Source organism: Lolium rigidum, chromosome 6 (assembly GCF_022539505.1).
Source record: "Lolium rigidum isolate FL_2022 chromosome 6, APGP_CSIRO_Lrig_0.1, whole genome shotgun sequence".
Taxonomy (NCBI): domain Eukaryota; kingdom Viridiplantae; phylum Streptophyta; class Magnoliopsida; order Poales; family Poaceae; genus Lolium; species Lolium rigidum.
This window is the reverse complement of record NC_061513.1, coordinates 226102876-226108889: the sequence shown is the minus strand read 5'-3', so window position 1 is coordinate 226108889 and position 6014 is coordinate 226102876. Positions and strand designations below refer to the sequence as shown.

The window sequence follows — 6014 nt, the reverse complement described above, 5'->3', positions numbered from 1 at the left end:
TAAAGGTGTATATGATGCCCCCATAGGGGGCCTCACAGCGATTTGAGGCTCGTAGCCGTTGGATCTTGTTTGGTGGTGGATCTCGTCCGTCCATTTTTTGACTGGTGGAGTAGTCCAGGACGAGGCCCTCGCGCGAACCCGTTTTTTATCCATGGGTCATGTGAAGCCCGCCCGGCCCGGCGTTGGCGCGTCGTCCTCTCCTCGCGCCCCTCGCTCGCTAAATCCCGCCGCCACCCGAGCTCCGCCTCCTCCTCTGCCCCATCGCCGCCGCACCCCGCCTCCTCCTCTGCCCCAGCGCCATCGCGGGCTCGCGCGGCTCCCGGGCCGCCAGGCCGTCGCGGATCTCGCCAAGATCGCCTCCTCTCTACTGCCCCCGGAAGAAGACTGGAGTGGGACGGAGGCCGCCGGGGTTACGGAGGACGTGGTCGTCTTCGCGCGGGACGCCGCCATGCGTCCCGAGCTCTGGCTCGACTTCCCCTTTCTCCCCGACGACGCGGACTCGGACGGTTCGTGCGTTCACTTGCCTCCCTTCATCTTCGTCAACACCTTTTGAATCTTAATTGATTTTTGATTCTCCGTGTTGGCGTTCGACTGCAGATTTTGACATGACCGATGCGCAGCAAGACCACGCCCTGGCCGTCGAGAGCGTGGCGCCGGCGCTGGCGGATCTGAGAATCGAGCTCTGCCCCGGCCACATCAGCGGGGGCTGCTTCTGGAAGATATACTTTGTGCTGCTGCATCCTAAGCTCACAAAGGAGGCGGCCGACCTTCTTTCTACTCCACAGGTCATTTCCGTTGATATAATGCTTCAATTGGGGTGGCAATGGCGTATGATTTTTATTCTCCAACACACATCTAAATGCGCAGCATTTTGTATTAGAAGGAGCAAGTCACACAGGAAAAACAACCAAAAGAAAATGTTCACTAGATTGTAGTTGCATTTGTGTTGGCGATTTGCACCCTTTATTTCCTTAGATGTTCTTTTTAGAAGTTGACTGTTAGTCAATCTCACACTGCTCCCATATCAAATGTCGAGTCTGTTACTACACAGCTTTTAGCAACTGTAAAATGTCATTTTCTAATCGCTCAAACTCTACTCATGTGCTTGCGATGGAACTTCTCCTCTTTTTAGAGCTACACTTATTAACGTACCAAAGCTTACTGGTCAATGCTTCAACAAATGCATGCTCCTGCATTCCTTCTTCTTCTGAATCCTGTTAAAACTAAAACTAATGCATTATTTTTCTGCTACTGCAATGTTATAGAAAATTAATTATGTACCTCTGATCTCACTAAATTCTTTGATAATATTGTAGTGTTTTCTCCATAACTCAAATGCCTCCACTCAGACTTTGTTTCAGTATGATATCAAGAATATTTACTGGGGAAATGTTCTTTAAGACTGTTTGGAGTTGGGGCACAATCAATAACGCATATTAGTTTTATTTACTTTACATGTTCCATTCAGTCTTTATCCTTAGATTTTTTTAATAATCAACTGGTTTTCTCTATTCAAATATTCAGTAGACTTAGTTTATAATTCCCAGATATCGATTTTCATGGAACTTCTACATTCCCTCAAAATAGGCTTGTAGTTTGAAGCTTAATTTAGCTAGAGTGATGAATTGCAATAGTATTTGCCACTTTATTGTAACATGTTTATTGAGTGCCTAGCATAAATTGTAGGTATTTTTACAATGGTCCATTTCTCTGTTCCATGTAAAATGGGGAGATGCATTCTGAGTTTTATCTGCTCTCTACTTGTTTTGCTCATTAAATGGTACGGGGTACTTTTTATTGCAACCTTTTATTTTTCTTCTTTGCGATATTTTCAATGGCTTCGCAGTATTGGACTAATATAAACTATAAAGTGAATCAAGAGAAATGTTGGACACCGAAGGCACACGACTAGCCATCAAGTGCCACTTTTTGGTTCAAAGGAATTTCATAGGATTATTTGGAGGATTTCAATCCTTAGGAATTTTTCCTACGTAGGTAGTTTGAGTCGCAGGATTTTAACCCCTAAGGATCCTTTGCAATCTATTTTGGAGGAAAATTTCCAGCCACTCAAACCTTTTAGCACAATTCCTATGTTTTTATGTGGCTTCAAACATTCTTTGATCCAAATTCATGTAGTTTCTTAAAAGGATTCAAGAGGACATGCCACTCCAATCCCGTGTTTTCCTATTACTGCGCTTTGAGAATCCTGCGAATCAAAGTGGCCTAATATTGTGTCACTAGGAGCCTGCTTGGTTTTCTGCCAATGTGGCAAGCCAAATTTGGCTAATTGCTTGGTTTTGCTCGGAAATTTGCTAGTGCACACGTCTCTCACATTGACCGTCCCTGATTTGGCATCCTCTTGTATAAAGTTGGTAGCAAACTAAATAAGCTCTATAAGTGTTGGAACATTATGTTTTCATAACGAGACTGAGTACTCGTCTAAGGCATAATTGTAGTTTAGGGTATTTTAGCGCACATAACTGATGGCCACCGCTTAACTTGCTCATGATGTGTACCTCTTAAATTAAATGAAAATCTCTTCGCCTTTTCTCGAGAAAAAAAACTTGTTCATGATGGCACAGTAGATAATTTATATGACTACATTGTTTGGTGCCAAACTTCTAATATCCCATTTTCTTGACTTGGCATTGGTTTTAGAAGCTAGAGAGCAGTTGTCACAAAATTTCCAATATCAGACAAAGCTTGAGAGCAATGAAGACACAGTAGCTCCGACTATCCGCAATGCAGATGGTACTGTTGCTACGCCTGTAGAGGTGGTCCCCTCATTAAAAGATCAAGATGCCTCTGCGAGGGCCACATCTTTTGGCAACGTAGATTACGGTATTCTTGAAACAATCCATCTCGACGAGGCACCATCAAAAGATATAATCGGTGATGCCTGGGGCTGTTTCTTCGGATAACATCGAGCAGCAGTGTGTGTGTACAACTTGTGCCCATATTAAGAGATGCCACTGAGTTATCACAATCCGAGATAGAAGAAAGCATTCGTGATTTATCTAAAGGAGATGCGACCGAGTTCGCACAATCTAGGATTGAAGAAAGCACACCCGACTTCACCGCGGAAGATGCTGAAGCAGATGAGGAGACTGTGACATTAGTAGACAGTTTTCCATCTAAAGAAGATCAACGGAAACAGCCAGTGAGTGACCTCGGGAGGGGTCAAGAGTTATCATTCAGAAGGCTGATAAGGATGACACCGATGATGATGGGGATGAATGGTTGGAGGAGGACACGGGTGGTTCGGGAAGCATACCCATTCAAATAGCAGACGACGATGAGGACGTATCTTTCAGTGATCTGGAGGAAGATGACGATGCGGCATGACAACAATGGTAAACCTTGGCTTCGTGCATCTGGTTCAATCCCACATGTATACACATGAGCTTGGGCCATGTCTACTGTATGGCCTCATGGTTCTGCTGTCATCAGCTGCTGCTGCTGCAGAATTGCTCCCCTTGTGCTTTCTCTTTGGGTGGTAGATGCCAAAAATCGCCAACCCTGTTACTTAGTATATAGTCGATAAAAGCCGTTGTATAGTTTCCATAAGTTGCAGTATAGTCGTGAGTCGCCGTGATTTTGGAAAAAAAACGACCGGGCAACTATGCAACGACTCAAAGAGGAGTGATATTTAATGCCTGCAGATGCTACCTTCAACTTTCCAGTGTCTAAATGGCCATCGGCAGTCCAAGGAAATGTGAATAAAGATTTGTTTAGTGTACATTATGTTATTGCTACGTTATGTATGCGTAGTAGCAGATGGTACTGTATTGTGTTGTAGCTTTTTCTGCCCAATGTACTGCTTTGTCTAGAACTCTAGATACAGACAGTGCATTGAAGACTATTCATTCTTTCTGTGCATTTACTCTTTTGATTTGATTTTATTTGTATAAGCAGAGAGAACAAAGCTTAGTGTATTAGGCAACCAGAAAGTAGAATTGAGGGCACTGCAGTTATTTCTTAGACCAACCGTCTCTTTTCCACCTGGGACTTTTCTTGAGACCAACCGTCTCCTTTCCCTCTGAAGTGTTGGTTCTTGGTTAGCCGTTCAGAGTTTATGCTCTAAGTTGTTTTTGTAGCTATGAAGACCATCTTTATTTTTATCTCTTTTTGTGCTTCCTCTTGCTGGTGGTAAGATATGATTTCTTACACTATGCAGCGGCAAGATATGTCCTATGCATGCTTAATTTCTACCTTTCCTTTTCGGTTACACTTCATCTAGGCGCGCACAGAGAACACAGAACTCAGTGCACTTAAAAAAATTGAAGACAGAGCTGAAAGCGCCACGATTTTCTCCCTCTAATTAGCAGAGAGAAAATTATAGTATGCTCGGCCAATCTGATAACTCATACAAAGAAATTGCTTTCAGTAACCCAAAATAGAGAAAGAATCATACCGATCAGTTCTGTGCCTTCTTTTCCCCTGGGGGTTGATCCATAAAATTGATGCCAACCGAGCGCCGCATCTCGATCCGGCGTCCTCATCCAGCTTCAGTGTTGCTGGTCCGGTACCTCTCCACCGGTCTTTGCCGCATCGTTGCTCTTCAAAGCCGGGACACAGTAATATCGCGCCCCCGCAGCTTAGCGACGGTCCAGGAACCTAGGTAGCTGCGCCGACGAGTCAGGCACAACACCATCCGCAGCAGCTCCCCTCCGCTCGGACCGCGGCAGCTCCACTCTGTTCTCCTTCATTTATTTTCTTGGGTTGCCTTTCTTTTTTCCATCCGCTCCTTCAGAGCATCCACTTCGCTTTGCTCTACCTTGTCGATACCACCGAGGTCATGCTGCATATTGTCAGAAGATTCCAGTGCCTGCTTTTTTGAGAATAACAACGAAGGGAGTACTAGCCAAAGTTGTCCTTTTAAAATACAAACCAGAACGTGAGGACGTGAGTATCAGACCTACTCCGTGGCGAAGTAAAAGTTTGTGCTGTTGGATAAAGTTTAGTCATCACTTTATTCGTGTACTTCTACGGAAAAAAATCTCTGTTCATAAAATACGCCGCAAATTTATTTAAATTTATATATCTAAACAACGTTTAGTGTATTAATATATCTAAATTTGAGACAAACTTTCGACATTCTTTTATGGACGGAGGGAGTACATCATGATACTTTATGCCACAGCTAGGCCACAGTGTTGAGATTCTAACATAACCCCTAAACTCATTTCGTACATCCTTCTTTCGATATAACACTAAGAGACAACGCATTGTGGTAGCCGACTCTTGTAATATACAACTTCCTATAGGGTATTGTTCTAAGAAACGCTGCATTGATAAAGATCTTATTGACCCTCGATTCCAAAAAAAAATCCTTTTTGAAATTACATTTATCTGCACACTAAAATATGTATAGATGCATACAAATTCAGATAAAGCTAAGACATAGACAGAGGTAGTAAAATAATAGAGAGAGTCTATGAATAAGAAAAGAATGTCAATTTACTATATATACTACACTTCTCAAGCACACTCCCAAGATAGTTAGCGGTCCGCATCGTCGGCGTGGGAAGGAGATACGGCCATGGCGCGAAGGGGCAAATCGATGCGGGAATCGGTCGTCGGAGCTCCTCCCCTCCATGTCCAAAATTCTCGCTCCGCTGATCCATTGTACCACAGGAGACCGGTGGCATAAAGAGGACTACCTAGGAAAGCGACAAACTGATGCAAAACACATGATATGTTTGTGTTCTTTTGCTCCTCTTCGTCAAACGGATAATTATTCACCCATCATTTAATGCTTGCTTGACATCGATATTTACAAATGTATACAAAATAAACATTGGCACAAATTTAGATGTATCAAGAGATACATCAAAATTGTGACAAAGATGAGACATCCTTTTATAGACAGAGGGAGTATCTATGTACAAGCCGATCATCACAAATTTACTGGCAAAGACTTTGATCGCTGGTGTCATAACCATCCGAATCAAAGAGAACAAACAACCTAGGCTAGAGAATAAAAGGAGGGCACCTTCTGAATTGAGTTTTGC

General features: G+C 43.4%; 1 pseudogene; it reads left to right on the top strand.

Annotated features, from left to right (window-relative positions):
• LOC124663808 overlaps nt 1–3981 on the top strand; it is a 26140-nt pseudogene extending 22159 nt beyond the window's left edge.
• Nucleotides 3982–6014: the final 2033 nt, after the last annotated feature.